Raw genomic sequence first — 18,298 nt, forward strand, 5'->3', positions numbered from 1 at the left:
CATGGGGTCCTGTTATCCACAGGTTTTTGGGCATCTTTTCCATATCCTCCTGCAGATATTGAGCCTTCTTTTTTGTTATCTGAGTCATCTGGGGCACTGCCTTTTTTTTATGCGTAATGGACAAGGTATGCTCAGCTCAAACACCACCTCTCCTTTTTCATTGTCTTTTGTTGCTCCTGTCAGCGTGGAATCAATACATAAAACTGAACACCATTCCATGTTGTTCTCATCAGTATCAACCAGTATAATCATGTCTTTCCATACCACTACTTCCTCCAGGTACAGTAGAGTGTGTATGCCTGTACTAACAAAGGAGGTACAATGGGGCCTGAACAAAAAGTCTTTGGATAGCGGATAGCAGAAACACCTTCCATTCAATTCCTGGCAACCATCCCAACAACACGTGTACCCCTTACAGAAACATATCCATATATGTGGGTATCCCTCTCATTGTGGGGTGTGCATAGGAAGCCTGAATCAGTACATTTTGAGTGTGGTGCACACCATCCCTTTCTCTGAAAATGAAATTGTGGAATTTAATTTGCTGAACCGGTACCTCCCCAGAATATTGATCGGGTGCGTTTTGAATACAGTAATGGTGCTACAATCAGCTGTGTCCCTATTGTCAGGGGTAAATCTTGTCTCAGAGGAAATTTTAAACTTGTCCCTGAAAAGCCTTGTGTATCCAAACATTTGTTAGATAATGGAAATCCTTCTTCCTTAATGCATGCTCTGGTTGCTCCTGTATCTATAATAAAGGAAAATCCTCTCTGTCCTATCTGAACTGCTACCTCTGGTTCCTCCTCTGGGTCTTCAGTTACTGCTAGAACAGGGCATCCATATTGTGAAAATGTGTTTGTGGATGACATAAATGGGTTCCAACCCACCACTGTCACTCCTGTGTATTGGGGCACATCATTCTGTCCCCGTATTGTTACCCCTTCTGGTACTTGTGTCTGTATTGGCGCCTGAAATATACCCACTGTATCTGGAGTTCCTGCTATTTCCACACCTTGCACCTGCACTTATCCCTGGGTAGAAATACCTTGTGTTTGTGTGGGCTATATCCGCAGTTGCAGTTGCTGCGGTATTACCTGCATGTGTTGGGGAATCTGCTGCATGCATGTCTTCTGTTGTTGCCCTGCATGTGCAATATATGGGCGTGTTTGTGCAAAATGTCAAAAATGTCCAAATGTGAAGCACTATACTCCAAAACGTGGTGTCATTCCCCTGTATCCCATTCCCCTTCCACGTGTGTAATATCCTCTCACAGTCTGATACTGTTCCATGTACCCATTTCCTCTGCCTCGCTGCATAACCCCTGGCTGATGCAGGTATATGAATGTGGGTAGTTGCTGCATTTGTAGTGTTCCCCACTGTTGGTTGGGTGGCACCTGAGTGTAAGCTCCTGGCTGCATTACTGTGGCCACTGGAAGCCCTCCTTGCTGAGCTTGTGGAATGATAACTGGCCCTGTGAGTACTGCTCCCTCCATATGCATTTTTGCAATTTTTTTCTGAACTAATTTTTTTTTTCATCTTTTGTTGCATTATCGACTATCTTCTAATCCTTCTCCTACTTCCTTTTGCAATAGTGTACAATTGTTGCCTACATCTGAGGCCACCTCTTTGCCTCAATTTCCACTATCGTTTTTAAAGAAGTCTGCACATCGGTGAGGAGCCCCCTCACTAACGTGTGGTAAAAAACAAGGGTATTTTTTGTCCCATGACTGTTTATTTTCCTGTGTCCACAATTCTTGTATGGATCTTATGTACTCCGCAGGGTCCTCACCATGCTTTGTTTTACAAGCCAATATAGAACCCATCTCTGACATATCTGGATACAGCTGCCTTAGAGCCTTCCAAACATGTGCTGGAGAGTTGTTAAAGGGTGCTCCATCATGTATATTAGATTTTAATTTTACCCAGGCATATCCAGCCTGTTGCCATATTTTGTCTCTTCTCTCCCCAACCAATACTGCCAATAAACATTTTCTATCTCCTATGGCCAATGGGATTCCCGCTGTCTCCTTTCCAAAAGCATAAATCCACTTGTTCGCCCCAGCCATCAATGAAGGTAAACTGTAAACTAAATTGTCCCTGTCCATTGTCTGCCATGGTATGTAGTGAACCTCGCCCCTCTCTGTCTGCAAAATGAGCATCTTGGTGTGTGCTCTGCATTTATTACCATGTTGTGGTCTCTTGGCCACCGCTATTCTCGTTTTCCTGCTCCGAAGCCTATTTCCCCAGTCAACCAGTGACTCTTCTCTTTCCTCCTATTCTCTCTCATTTCTTCTCCTTTCCCGTCTCCTACCTGTCAAATTGCGTGTGTATATTTCGTCATCCCATGATCGCTGTCACCACTGTCTTCCCTAAATTACAACCTGCGATGTCAAAATCCAACTCCAATTCCCACAGCACAACGTTAATTCATTGAAACATTTGAGACGACCAGCAGAACTTTAATCAACTGCCCTGGTCGCCTCATCCTGGCTCACATGAGTATCGCTTATCACCATGTCACTGACAGAGCCTTGAACCACGTAGTCACTGATGCACAAATGTTGCCGATCACTGACACTTTAACCTTTTTCCAGAGACCCTGTACTACGGGGCAATTTGAAACCATTGTGGTTCTTTTCGGCTCCATTAGAACATTGTATCTAAGTGAACTTGAATTATTAAATGGTCATGCATTCATTGCTTGTTGGCAGAACCTGTTAACTCTAATCTATGACCTTGAAAAATAACAATCACTGTGCACTTCCTTCAGTTCTGGCCTGGGATCACACACTGTGCACTAAGTTACCAGCCACAGCTGCTTTTTCCACACACAAAAGGCTAACATACATTTTTGCAATAGTAAGCTTCTAAGGTCTTTTTACTGTGTTTCGTTCTAACAGTAAACCTGATTATACTTACCTGTGCTCCTGTATTTATACATTTTTTTTTTATTATGGGATTTATTGCAGAAGCATCAGAATGGACCCCTCCCCTTTTATAGTGCTGCTCTCGTAGCTGATAAGTGTGTTCCTTCATAACGCATTGTACTTCCATCTTTATGACACAAATATGAGGACAGTCCATCTTAGGGTGATAGATCAGTGGTGGTTTCCATGCCCCTAGTTTCTAGAATTGTGCAAAAACGTGGTGGCGGCATAATGGAACCTTTAGGGCAAGCATACAGATCACATTCATTAGATCCATCAGAATAGACTTCCCCACTGGTTAACTCTGCATCTGGATGATATATCATCAGACCCTTGCTGTGTAGAGGTCAGGTCACTCACTGCATTTGGGAATCAAAAGGGCAATGTCTTAGCCAAGAGAAAAAGCTGCATGTATTCCACTGGTAGTGGCACTTCCCAATGGTCAGCTCAAATATATGATAAATTGGCCTCCAAGTTGCTCCATTCGAACCTGGGAATTGATTTGCAACTTAATTGCACCTCTGAACTAGAAGCCAGATGGGCCCCAACTGACCACAAGGCTACCTCCATTTTGTGACTGTCAACCTTTGTTGTTGTCTATTCTCTTTCGTTCTCAACATGTCATGATGTTGGGATAACTGTTTGAGCCTATCTGAAAAAAAGAGTCAAATCACACAGGCGAGGTTGGATGTACATAGTTAATATTTGTTTTAAACTTAAAGAGTGTGAGATGTTTTACTCCATGAATGGTTATTGGCATTTGGTGAGAAAGCAAGAGAATATGAAAGGTAAAAGGATTGAAAATAATAAATAAGATGTAAGTCTTATGAAACCCCGGAGCACCCATTCCTGAAAGTAGCGGTAAGAAAGAATGTCAATGTTAAATGTGCAAATGAACAAAGGGTAAAATGGTCACATTGCTACTGCACCACAAGAGCAATACGTTTTTTAGCATTTGAAAAACAAAAGAACTGAAAGACTTAAACACAGACTGATTTTAGTGATTAGTGTGTATGGAAAACATTATTATACTGATCATGTTTCATATGACACCAACTAAGTAGGTCTAGCGTGCCCTTAGATTGCGATTTGAGCGTGCTGTTGGAGCTCTGCATGAAAATGGTTGTATGTACAGACATGTCTGGAATCTTTCCAGCTCTGAAATGTGAACGATTTTAAAATAAAAAGATAGCATGTAACGAAACCCCTCTGGGTGTTACTAGATGGTATAATAAACTATGGAATAAAGTATATGGCTTCCAGAGTACTGCACAATTGTGGAACAAAAATAAGAGCCTTTTTAAATGTGCAGGGTGAACAAGCTTTCAATGTTCAACAGGGATTCCAGTGTTTCAGCTCCAAAGTGGATACATCTTCTCCGGTTATAGCAAAGTAAAAGGTACCAGGCCTGGAGTGTTTGAGAAGACTTATGTGATGACACAGCCCCAGAGAGGCCTATATAAATAAGGGGCTGTATTTAGAGAAGAAGGAAGAGGAGAGCAGAGCAGTGTGTGGGGTGACACATCACACTTGTCTGTGTGGGGGCTTCAGATAAGGGATTAGCACAATCTTTGACAGAAGGGATATCTGACTTTGAAAGTACATGAGAATCCCTCCCTGCTGGGTGACCTTCCAAGAACATAGGTGGCCTATTCTGGAGAGCAACCCGAGAGAGTCATTGGGACTTATTCCGAGTCCGGCAGGAACCCTGCCGGTGCTACGGGCGGATTGCCGCCGGACTCTGAATCATTTACTGACGCCTGACCTCCCAGTGCCACTGACTCATTCCGAGTTCGGCGTTTGGGAAGTCAAGCGCATGTATGTTTGTAAATCCCCATTCCCATGGGAGTGGGGACACGGGAGCAACGGCACCGTTGCTAACGGTGCGGTTGCCCCAGTGAAAAGTGTGCCTACCGTGACCGCTGCGCCCGGCAGGGTCAGACTTGTTGGGCACAGCAGCCCCGGCAGATAGACGTATAGTTTGCTGGTCCGAAACAAGGGTGCCGGTGAGCTTACCGGCACCCTTGTTTGCAGACCGGAAAACTTATAATGAGGCCCATTGTGATGAAATTACTTCTGCTCTGCAGGAGTACAAGGGTGAGTATTAGTGAAACCACTTACTGCGCCCTCACAATTATACAAACCAACAGTGATCCCAAATGCATAAAGGTGAAACAGACACAGTTAAGAGATATAATTATTTTGCTTGCTGTGGTAATGTGGGGTGAGGGAATTCTATACTCTCAAGGCGGGTGTGAATGTTATTCAGAAGCAACCCAACAGCAAACCATAGAAGTGCAATACAAAGGGAATGTCCACTGAAGGTTATATCACAATAGATATATTTTAATTATCATTACACACCATCTGCCAGAATAACTAAATAGAAAACATTTTACAAAACCCATCCCTGTGGATAGAACAGGGAGCATGCAGAGTAAAAAACATGCAGCACTCTGAGTAATAGGAAAATCAACAAAAACAATGTTCTTTAAAAAGGGTATGTCTTTAAATGAAAAAGGTGCACAAGTGAACGAACCAGTCTCAAGGGCTCAAAATTGATTGAGGTAGGCAATTATGGCTCAATAGTATCTTTTCTGGGCCTATGGCGGTTTAGCGATGTCAAACCAGCCATTGAGCTGTTGTGCGAGCAGGCCAAGATCCGTTTGGGTGAAGCAAATTATGTGGGCCAAGGAGCAAGCTTCATGTGTAAAGCACGCTGGAAGATGGTGCAAGGGAGACAGGGATGGCAAAAATCATTGAGCATATGTTTAGAATTAAAACAGTCTGTTTTATGTAGTAGCTCTAGAGAGGATTGAGGGTGGGATTCAGTGACCCGGTTTCAGGTGTGTGGTAACCGCTCTGTAGCATTGATCCATGATGCTCCAGTGGTTCGGGTCGAAGGTTGGTGATGGTTCGAAGTGTTAGGATTCGAGTTCAAGTCATTCATCATCCCACTCATCATCATAATGCTTGTATTCGGAATTCACCATAAAGCACAAACACATTATAAACATCACCAATTACATTATCAAAATACAAAATTGGATTATTGAAATAATGACTAAAAACAAATCCGGTCCAGTTTACCAATATTGTAATAAAAATTGAAAAGCATGAGTAACAGGCTAATAATTATAAAATTCATATTGGCAGCATATCAATAGTTCATCAATACATTTCAGCAATTATTTGCCTGCTTAATTAGGTTCATTCTGCACAACCAAGCCCTATAAATAAATCTAGCTGTTGCATAAACCACATGAAATCTTACTGTGCTTCTACTGAGGGCCATGGCCATTCTAATTGTGGACACCGGGCTTCTCTCAGCACTGGTCCAAAATTGTCACATACAAACAAAAAATTAGCTAGATCTTCGTTACTAGCCCTGCACAGAGGACATTCTTGAGTACCATCCGAACATCAGAATTTCGTAAAAGCGGCCACTGGCAAAGTCCCGATCCTAAAGCATACGTATAGAGACCTTTCAGAAGGAGTATCGATCAAATCTAGATACTTCTACAAGCCAAACAAGTTCTTGAATGATAAAAACATTAGACCTAGCTTTAGACCAAAGGTCTTATCTACAAAAAGATTGATGCATCTACTATGAAATGCTCTTTTTGATTATTTGAAGAAGAATGGCCTTCTTTATAGTATCAGGGTGTTCCCAGACTCTCAGTTCATTGAGCTCGTACAACAAGTTCTTTACCTGCTTAACCCATGGCAACCTTTTGCTGACCTCCAGGGACACGATATGCTTTAGAGAATCACAATATTTGTCAAGTCCCTTGGTGGACATTAGTCTAAGACAATAAAAGACTGGTTTAGCCGCTATATAATCTCCAAGGACTGATACACCCAGTTCAAAATGCAATAGGGCTGACGGCGCACTCTGGGGTAGTGATAATGTGGGATGTTTTAACCCACAGTGCTATCTGATCTGCACAAACACACAAAAGTATTATTTCTGTGCTGAATTGTTTTACTCATTATTACTCCTTGTGTATTAAAGAGATTATTCACTGTTACATCACCCCATTGGTGATTATTGTGTACCCATAAAAAGATAGTGTGATTAAATTGTAAATACATAAATAAATATTTTAACTTTGCAAACCAGCCTGATTCCTGGTTCAGTGTGAACGGGGGGTGGGGTTCCAGGAGAGGGGCGTGATATGAGTGGTATATCGTTCAGAATAAAGAACTTTTAGACAAAAATAAATAAGGATTTCAGTTGTGCATTACATGCTAGGCGTTGACTTGGGTGTGTGCCGGATTGAAATCACTTACAATAACAATTGCGTAAGGAATTTACTTTCCAAGTTTAATTAGATTTTAGTGTTGCCACATCCCCAAATTTCAGCTCCATATATGGATGCTGGGATTTACTATTTCTTGAATAGCTCCAGTGCGGGGCTCAGAGCTGCTGCCATGCCTTTTGAAAAACTATTTTGTCACACTGCAGTGCTTTCCCAGATTGATTTTAGATGTGTCTGTCTGGGCTGACCAACTGCCCAATTCATGCAATCAATGGATTCCTAAGTAGTCGAAAAAGATAACCTGTTCAAGTGGCACCTCATCAACATCTATAGATAAAGGAATGTGTTTCTTAAAAACTGGCTTAAAAAACATTATTTTTGTCTTTTTTGAATTTAGACTTAGTTCCAGGTCCTTACATTTATCCATAAAGATGTTTAATGTTACCCTTCAGACATATGGGGAAGTAGTCAAGACTACAGTGTTGTCCGTGTAGAACAAAGCCAGGAATTTGTCTGTGCCTAACTTTGGGCAATTGTGGCAGTTTAATAACAAGGCATCAATAACTTCCTGGATATACAGATTAAAAAGGATGGGGGCAAGTATGCACCCCTGACTAACACTTTTGGCAACACTAAAGGGCTGAGTGGTATCTTCCCCTATCCCATATCGTACCACAGCAGTATTCTCAGTGTAAAGATATATGATTATGGACAATAAATGATCTGGGATCTGTCCCCTCTACAGGATTCTCCACATAATGTTCCTTGAAATGGCATCAAAGGCCGTCCTACGATCCAGAAAAACAGCGTACAATCTAGATTTCATTAGTACAGTGTATTTCAGGATCAAAAGGGACAGTCTAAAGCCTTGATCAATGGTGCTCCTATTTAGCCGAAACCCAGCCTGTAAATCACTGATGATGTTACAATCATCTGCCCACTCCTGGAGGTGGCAGAGAATCCCCTTGCCAAAAACCTTCCCAACACTATCTAAATGAGAGATTGGTAAATTATTGGCTGGGGACTCTCTGCCTCCTTTCTAGTATATGAGGGCAATAACTGCGTTCAACCATGAATTAGGTATCATGCATGTATCCAGAATTGCGTTAAATATCCTGAAAAAAATTGACTACCAGATCACCAATTCATCCATAAATAGATCTATCGGGACAAGATGCGGTCCTGGAGCCCACCCATTGTTTGGTGAATGCAGACCCACTTGGACCTTCTCCACAGCAAAATGCAGTGCATCGCCTCTGCAGGCCTCACGACTATTTGTTATCATCTCATGAGCGGTCACTTCCACATTTACAAGATAGAGAGACGTGAAGTATCTCAGCCATTCACTGGCTGTGATTTTACAAGAGACGGTATTATCCCTGCTTGGCTCTTTTTCAGAAATTAAGTTCCAATGGGTGACATATCGACTTCCTCATCAGCCTCATCAGCCTGCATAAGGGATTTCTAGTGATTAGCGCACAATTCACTTGTTTTATTCAATAGCCTTGATCTATAGTTGGATCTTAATAATCTAAGGTGGTTCTTGTCTATTGCTGGATCCTGTTCTTACGAAAATTGCTATCTCAAATTTAGCCACCTTGCAATCTACATCATAGCAGCCATGTTTCTGTATCATTTATTTTTAGTTTGAGCTACTGGGCAACTAATAAAAGGAGTCAATTTTGCCAATAACTTTCCAAATTCCAGCATTATTTCATGAGCTGTTATCTCCCGTTGACTGATTTTACCCAGATTATTCCAAATTGAATCACAAATGGCTGATTGGATGTTTCTTGCTAAACCTACAGGCTATTTGACATGCTTGCGGGCATGTCCCACTAGTGTAATTGGTTGGGTTTCTATTAGGGAGGAGACGTTTGATGTGACTTCGGTATAGCCTAAAATCGTGATTACAAGAGGCTTCTGATCACTATCTAACCTGTTCAATATATTGAAGTCAATCAACCTTTCCAAATCCGTAGCACAAATCAAAATATAATTGATAATAGACACTCCATTGTCGCCTATGAATGTTGGTTTTTGCAGGCTTTAGACCTAGATTGAAAAGTGTACGAGCAGTGTCTTTGATCGCCTATGAGTTCTCCTTGGATAAGAAGCTTTTCGCTGGGGGATATTCCAAGCAGTGTCCTGATCATTCCACTGCGTCTCAAACTCTCCTATTGGCTCCAATTGCAGGTTCATGTCCCCAGCTACCACAGTGAAATTATGCGAGACCTCTTTGCGAGTTTGGGTGCTAATTAAATTGTTTGTTTTATCCACTGCACAGAAACCATTTGCTTCAGATGATTTGTTGTATATATTAAAGAGGAGAATGCTATCTATGCTTTCCATGTTGATGGTCAAAAGATGCAGATTAGCCAGACCTGTGGGTTATGGTACCACTTCCCAGTTTAGAGCTGAATCAATCCATTCATGGAGTCCCCCACTCGGCCTCCCTAAGGGCCACCTGTTGCAGGGATGTGGAAAGAACAATATCCCCATGAGTAGATATTTTCTAAAGCCCATGTTTCTTGAAAAATAATGACATGATAGCCTCCAACAAAAGAGACCTAATCAGTGTCATCCAAATGGCATTTCAGTACTGCTATATTCCAACAAAGAATCTAAATTCCTGTCTAACAGGAGTAATGATTAGATCATGGCTCACTCAATCCACCTCATGTAAGGTTTCGGACTCAATACCTATGACAGTTGCCAATTTACTTGAACTCCCATCTGGCATGGCCATTTCTTTGCCATAACCGTGCCTAGCAGCACTCCCCAGTTGATTGAAAAAAGTTCCAGTCGATCTTACCACTGTCTCCAGATTTCTTGGGGGATAGGTCCATGACTCTATAGTCAATATACTGGTAGCCAGCACCTCTGATCTAAGAAATATCTGGAGATAATCCATCAAGGTGTTCAGGACTGGGGCGTTAATACATCTAACAATGTCATCCCTTATTATGAACAAGCACCCTCTTGCGTGTCTAAATCAATGAATGCACTTATTTTTCAATGAATCTTGATCTTCAAATGCATTCTGTATTAATCAGGGGAATATCCCACACTATAGACATTTGATCGTACTTGTGATTGTTTTGTTTAAGCTACTTTCTTATATTGGTTGATGAAAAAAGAATATCAAGTGTCAACCGGAATCAAATTAGGCTATGTAAGTGGTGCACATGCTGGAGTGATAAGACCACCAAAATGTTGGGCCGCAGAAGGAGTTTGGACATGTATCACTTGCCCAGCTTGGGAGATTTGCCTAATCGTTGGTTCCTTTTTCTTTAATTGGGGAGGCAGTTGGTCTACGGATGTTTTAGAAAACGTGGGGGGCTTATTGCCTTATTGCTGCCTTAGTTTTCCTTCTAAGGGAATGGCAGAAGATGTTACAAGTGCAACATGTTCTCTCAAAGCTGGCTGCGATTTCTATTAGTATCCCCTCCAAGCACTTCCCATGCTTGCTCGTCACCAAATCGTTGATTTCAGCAAGCAACTCCTCAGACCTATTATTTGGAACATATGGACCACCAAGAGTACTAGATGTGGGGATTGGAGTAGGTCCGACATTTATCAAATTGGTTTCAGAGATAATCGGTGTCTGAATCGATATAGACACCACTACATTTGGTAGATTTGTTTTCTGTGTTAAATATATTACTGTTATACCCATCTCCGTCCCACTCTTCTCACTTTCATGGGGGCGAGTGACAGAAAGCATGGAGAATATATTATTGTTGTTATGGACAGATGAGGAATTGCTACCTCTGCTATACTATTGTTTAATAAATTGGGTGACTCAGAGACTCTCACACGCACTTCCTTATTTGGAATTTCTTAAGTGTCCCCTCCCGCAGAAGTTATTGAAGCCCCTTGATGGTAAATATTCGACAACACTTACCAATGGAACAATTTCACCAGAGTTTATAATGTTCACCGGAAGATCATCTTTTTTCCATCCTTCTTGCCACAGTCTTTATTCGATTTGGAAAGGGGAAAGTGCGTCATCTATGACCCCACGTCTCATGGATGGTCTATTGACACTGTCAGATGTGGAATCGGACTCCAGAGGGGCAGTGCAAATCTCAATTTCTTCAACATTAACAACACAATTGGAAGCGCTCCCATATTGCCAAACCTGCCCCCCCCAATTCCACTTGCTCCACTCTGTTTGTCGTTAGAAGATAAGGGGGTGGGTCAAGTCATTCAGTGAAGGCTGGTTCACGTCGATGAATTTTCGCACACAAAATGGACAAGGAACTCCTGTAATTTAAAACAAAATATCTTTTTGTAAAAATTATTTTTACAAATACAGACTCACACTTGCTAAAGCTACCAAAGAAAATGTTCAATCCCTATGGATGGTGTATCTCCCTAGAGGACGGTGGTGTGCCACCTATCTAGGAAGGGGATAGAAGAAGAAAATCTGCAATTACCTGCTTCACCCTATATTCATACATACGTACCATATTGACAAACTCTTATTGATGTAAATGGACAATCGGTAAGCCTACTTCTTATCGACGGCGCATTCTAAGCTTCTTATTGAGAGCAATGTGTAACAAATATAAGGATAAGGAGAGTAAAAATCACAGAAACCTACAAACGTTTAAGAAAAAGAAGATTTCAAGATTTGTAAAAACCGGATCTAAAATGAGGAATCTTTCAACTTTTAGTCGCCCTCCATTTTAGTCCCTGGTGGAGTATATGGACCCCAGTTAAAACACAAGAAGTCCTCTAGTCTTCCAGAGCGATAATGGCGGTATTTCAATAACTAACAATTCTCATAAGCTGCTCCCATAAGAAAACAATATTTGTTCACTAACTAAACTTTTTCTTATGCTATATTTAACGTTTGGCATTGTTTCAATCGAAAAATAACTGATCCATTTCTCCCCATCTTGAGAGGTGACTAAGTCAACCTGCTCAGATGTCGACAAATATGTACAATCAAACATTAGCATGCAGCATGCAGAAGAAAGAAAATGTTGATTCCATCGACGCACATCTGAGCAAAACTATACACAAAACCATATGTAGCTGTTGATTATTATTAGAAAAGAAGGGGTAGGAGTGTTCATTAAATATTCACACCTGTGTGAAGCCCAGAAAACCTTCTGCTTCACTGTCAAGCTCTTAACAGCACAGAGAACTGAAACTGTTTGTGCACTTGTCGATCTGCCAATTATATAACTTTGTTGCAAAGATCAAATATTGAGTCAGATCAAATAAACTGTTCTGGGTAGTGCTTTTTTTGGCTGGTGGTAAATGTCAGTAGGTCACACCTTGCACTGTATAACATTTCATGTGTGATTTCACTGCTCTTATTTTGGTTAGGAATACTTTTAAAGATATAAGTTCATATTAAGCACAAACAAGCCACCAGTCAGCCTGTCTCTGGCTTACAAGTGGCAGCAGAACCACGGAAACCACACTAGAACCTGTGTCACTCTCTCCCTTTCTTTCCAACTATGTCTCTCTTCTCTTCTTTCTACCTGAGAGAAAGAGCGAAAGAAAGTGAGAAGAAGTGAAGGAAATAAAAAAACGAGGGGAAAAAAGATGAAGACAAAGGAAGACAGAAAGAAAGGAAGACAAAAGAATAATTTTTACCGGGGAAGGGCGCTCAGCCAATCAGATGGCTGGAACAGCGGGTGAGAATACATAATCCCCACCCACTGTCCCAGCCCCATGAGGACCTTCCCTGGGTGGTGCTTAGTTTTCCCCTTTTTTTGCTATAGTTGGGAGGTAATAACAACTCCCTGTTGCCTCCCAAACCAATCCACTTACATGTGGGACTGGAGCATTGCGCTCCAGGCCCGTGGCTCCTCCTGTCTTTTCCATATGGCAGCCATCTTTTTTTTCCTTCCATTTTTCATCGGGAGATCAGCTGTGCTAGCAGCGGGCATCTCCTGAAGAAAAATTGTGAAACCCATTTGCACCTCAGACGAACCCCAGGGTGCGAATAGCTTTCATGTCCTGCCAGTCAAGTGGACATGGCCTTTGACCGCCCACTGCATTAGCTCGGGCTGGCAGGCCGTTAAAGGCCATGTCCATCCTCCTGGCAGGGCATGAAAGCCACAATAATACTGAGAATGGAAAATAAGTGAACATGGAAGAACTGAAATATTGCACAACCTTAGTTACACCCTCTGTTCAGGCTGCCTGTACAATTCCACCAGCCTTGTCAAAGCCAACAATTTTGGCTTTTGGATAGACATTGCATAGTTCTTTGCCAAGAATTACTATCATACATCCAGGGGCTACCACCATTTACCAGGTATTGCCACCACATGGCAAGGTAGTACTATCATTGGCCAATTGATTTTAGATTTGTCTATCTGGGCTCACCAACTGCCCGATTCATGCAATCAATGGATTCCTAAGTAGTCGAAAGAGATAACCTGTTCAAGTGGCACCCCATCAACATCTATAGATAAAGGAATGTGTTTCTTAAAAACTGGCTTAAAAACCATTATTTTTGTCTTTTCTGAATTTAGACTTAGTTCCAGGTACTTACATTTATCCATAAAGACTTTTAATGTTACCCTTCAGCCATATGGGGAAATAGTCCAGACTACAGGGTTGTCTGTGTAGAACAAAGCCAGGCATTTCTCTGTGCCTAACTTTGGGCAATTGTGGCAGTTTAATAACAAGGCATCAATAACTTCCTGGATATACAGATTAAAAAAGATGGGGACAAATATACACCCCTGACTAACACTTTTGGCAAAACTAAAGGGCTGAGTGGTATCTTTCCCTATCCCATATCGTACCACAGCAGTATTCCCAGTGTAAAGATATATGATTATGGACAATAAATCATCAGTGATCTGTCCCCTCTACAGGATTCTCCACATAATGTTCCTTGAAATGGCATCAAAGGCCGTCCTAAGATCCAGAAAAACAGCGTACAATCTTGATTTCATTAGTACAGCGTATTTCGGGATCAAAAGGGACAGTCTAAAGCCTTGATCAATGGTGCTCCTATTTAGCCGAAACCCAGCCTGTAAATCGCTGATGATGTCACAATCATCTGCACACTGCTGGATGTGGCAGAGAATCCCCTTGCCAAAAACCTTAAATATCATGAAAAAAATTGAACACCAGACCGCCAATTCATCCGTAAATAGATCTATCGGGACAAGATGTGGTCCTGGAGCCCACCCATTGTTTGGCAAATGCAGACCCACTTGGACCTTCTCCACAGCGAAATGCAGTGCATCGCCTCTGCAGGCCTCACGACTATTTGTTTTCATCTCATGAGCGGTCACTTCCACATTTACAAGATAGAGAGACATGAAGTGTCTCAGCCATTCACCGGCTGTGATTTTACAAGAGACAGTATTATCGCTGCTTGGCTCTTTTTCAGAAATTAAGTTCGAATGGGTGACATATCAACTTCCGCATCAGCCTCATCCACCTGCATAAGGTATTTCTAGTGATTAGCGCCCAATTCACACTTTTTACTCAATAGCCTTGATCTATAGTTGGATCTTAAAAATCTAAGGTGGTTCTTGTCTATTGCTGGATCCTGTTCTTACAAAAATTGCTATCTCAAATTTAGCCACCTTGCATTCTACATCATACCAGCCATGTTTCTGTATCATTTATTTTTAGTTTGAGCTACTGGGCAGCTAACAAATGAGTCAAATTTGCCAATAACTTTCCAAATTCCAGCATTATTTCATGAGCTGTTATCTCCCCTTGACTGATTTTACCCAGATTATTCCAAATTGAATCACAAATGGCTGATTGGATGTTTCTTGCTAAACCTACAGGCCATTTGACGTGCTTGCGGGCAAGTCCCACTACTGTAATTGGTTGGGTTTATTTTAGCGAAGAGACGTTTGGTGTGACTTCGGTATAGCCTAAAATCATGATTACAAGAGGCTTCTGATCAGTATCTAACCTGTTCAATATATTGAAGTCAATCAACCTTTCCCAATCCGTAGCACAAATCAAAATATAATCGATAATAGACACTCATTTGTCGCCTATGAATGTTGGTTTTTGTTGGCCTGAGACCTAGATTGAAAAGTGTACGAGCAGTGTCTTTGATCGCCTATGAGTTCTCCTTGGATAAGCAGCTTTTAGCTGGGGGATATTCCAAGCATTGTCCTGATCTTCCCACTGCTTCTCAAACTCTCTTATTGGCTCCAATTGCAGGTTCATGCCCCCAGCTACCACAGTGAATCTATGCGTGACCTCTTTGTGAGTTTGGGTGCTAATTAAATTGTTTGTTGTATCCACTGCACATAAACCATTTGCTTCAGATGATTTGTTGTATATATTAAAGAGGAGAATGCTATCCATGCTTTCCATTTTGAAGGTCAAAAGATGCAGATTATCCAGACCTTTGGGTTATGGTACCACTTCCCAGTTTGGAGCTGAATCAGTCCATTCATGGAGTCCCCCACTCGGCCTGCCCTAAGGGCCACCTGTTGCAGGGATGTGAAAAGAACAATATCCGTGTAGGTAGATATTTTGTAAAGCCCAGGTTTCTTGAAAAATAATGACACAATAGCCTCCAACAAAAGAGACCCAATCAGTGTCATCCAAATGGCATTTCAGTACTGCTATATTCCAACAAAGAATCTAAATTCCTGTCTAACATGAGTAATGATTAGATCATGGCTCACTCAATCCACCTCATCTAAGGTTTCGGACTCAATACCTATGACAGTTGCCAACTTACTTGAACTCCCATCTTGCATGGCCATTTCTTTGCCACAACCGTGACTAGCAGCACTCCCCAGTTGATTGAAAAAAGTTCCAGTTGATCTTACCACTGTCTCCAGATTTCTTGGGGGATAGGTCCATGACTCTATATTCAATATACTGGTAGCCAGCACCTCTGATCTAAGAAATATCTGGATATAATCCATCAAGGTGTTCAGGACTGGGGGGGTAATACATCTAACAATGTCATCCCTTATTATGAACAAGCACCCTCTTGCGTGTCTAAATCAATTAATGCACTTATTTTTCAATGAATCTTGATCTTCAAATGCATTCTGCATTAATCGGGGGAATAGCCCACACTATAGACATTTGATCGTACTTGTGATTGTTTTGTTTAAGCTACTTTCTTATATTGGTTGATGAAAGTGGTGCACGTGCTGGAGTGCTAAGACCACCAAAATGTTGGGCCGCAGAAGGAGTTTGGACACGGGTCACTTGCCCAGCTTGGGAGATTTGCCTAATCGTTGGTTCTGTTAAGTGACTTCAATTCAGCAATCCCACTAAGTCAGTGCCTTGTCAGGGATTGCTCCAGGGAAGCCCTTATTTATATATTCTTATGACAAGTTATAATCTGGATGATAAACCCTTATATAACACCCCTCTCTTTGAATCCCCCTGACCTCACTGAGCCAAGAAGTAGGTTTGTTTTGCAATTTAAAAGATTTATTGAAAATTAAACAACATATATATCACACTTTTATAATAAATTAATATTTGATATCACACTTAAGAATATGATGTTGATCAACAATGGATAATCTTACACTAGCACACTTATTTTATTACTTAGAAGTTGGTATGGAAAGGATAAGGTAGCAGAGAATACTTTTATGGTTTCAAGGAATGCAGAGATGGAAAAGAATGCAGCACAGGATTAAACTGATATGGGTTCAACAAAAGCACTTTTCCCCTTGTGGCAATTCACTCCCCCCCTTTATGCAATATAAGGAGATGGAAGTAAAGCACACAGTTTTCAGGAATACAATCAACATGCAATTCAGTTCCCGTTCCCCCCAGCAAGCTTAGAGAAACAAGGATGATTTTAAACACAGGCAAAAGTACTTTAAATGTTGTATGCAAAGAAGGGAAAAATATGCTAAAAATGATTTTAATTCCCTATAAGAGATTCAGGGTGGGTGATAGCTACTTTAAATTAGTTCAGGATCACTTTAGCAATGCTCTATGAATGATTATCAGGTTGCAAATGAATTTCAGCAAAGGAAAGCAAGAAGCTGCTATTTTGACAAGTGAAGAAATTTGAGCCAAATCGCAAATCGCGGCACTTTTTCCGAGTGTGTCGAGCGCGATTACGGAAAAAGTATAATGAATAGAAAGTTCTGGGTTCGTTGGAAAGCCTAGAATCTTAGCTTTAAAATGAAAGTTAAAACTCGCTCCTAGCACAAACAGTTCAAGAGATACAGACGATTTCGTGAAGGTAGATTTTCAGAAATGAAATTACAGTTTCAGAATGACAGATGACAGTTTTGCAGCTGTGCACGCACAGAATAGACACACGATTCCTTATGATGCAGTTATAATAGGTTAAAATAGTTTGAATTAGATTATTTTAAACTAAGAGATTGGTTTTGCACAGTTCTGGCTGAGTACTCAGACTATGAATTTGAAATAGGCCATCAGGGTCTGGTCAGGTTGGGACTGGACTCCAGGCGGTTGGTTCTGAAGTCACCGCTATCTGGGTCACCTCTGCTCTGCTGGTCTGGTCTGGATCTCTGGTTCTGCTCACAGCGATCTGGTCTGGTCTCTCTGGATACAGCACTGCTTTCTGGGTCTGCTACCGGTTCTGGCAAAAGTTCTTGGCAAAGAATCCAACAGCTCGCCCGGCTGTAGAATAGTTTGGTTGGATTGCTGGATTCTGAAGGCCTGCTGAGAAGAGTTCTCAGCTTGTGGGTTAGGCCTTTACTTTAAGTTCTGTAGTCTATCTGGAGTCTAAGTTCTTGATCTCTGGATGTAAAGTCTGGAATCTGAATGTGAAGTCGTCTGTCAAAATGCTCTGCAAGAAAGTGGAAAGTGAATGTCTCGCCTGTCCAAGCAGTCTCTTTTTATGTGTTTTGAAAGTGGGTTTGTGCGTGGGCATAACTAAGCCTGCCCCTCACAACATATCATTGGCCAAGCTCTCCTCTCTCCCTTGATTGGGGGAAGGAAATGGAGTGTCATAGTGATCAGGTAGTTTATGGGTCAGAGGATCCACCCCTGGTCAATTTGCACACAAATCTATTCTTGATCCAAATACATATTTATCTACGTACAAATTTTCTAATATTATATGTCCAGTTAACATATTTTCTGTAGCACCAAACCATCCGATCCCTGTCTTTGTAAGATGTCATGTCCACTTATGAC

This window comes from Ambystoma mexicanum, chromosome 10, assembly GCF_040938575.1.
Source record: "Ambystoma mexicanum isolate Mex_15411 chromosome 10, UKY_AmexF1_1, whole genome shotgun sequence".
Lineage (NCBI taxonomy): Eukaryota > Metazoa > Chordata > Amphibia > Caudata > Ambystomatidae > Ambystoma > Ambystoma mexicanum.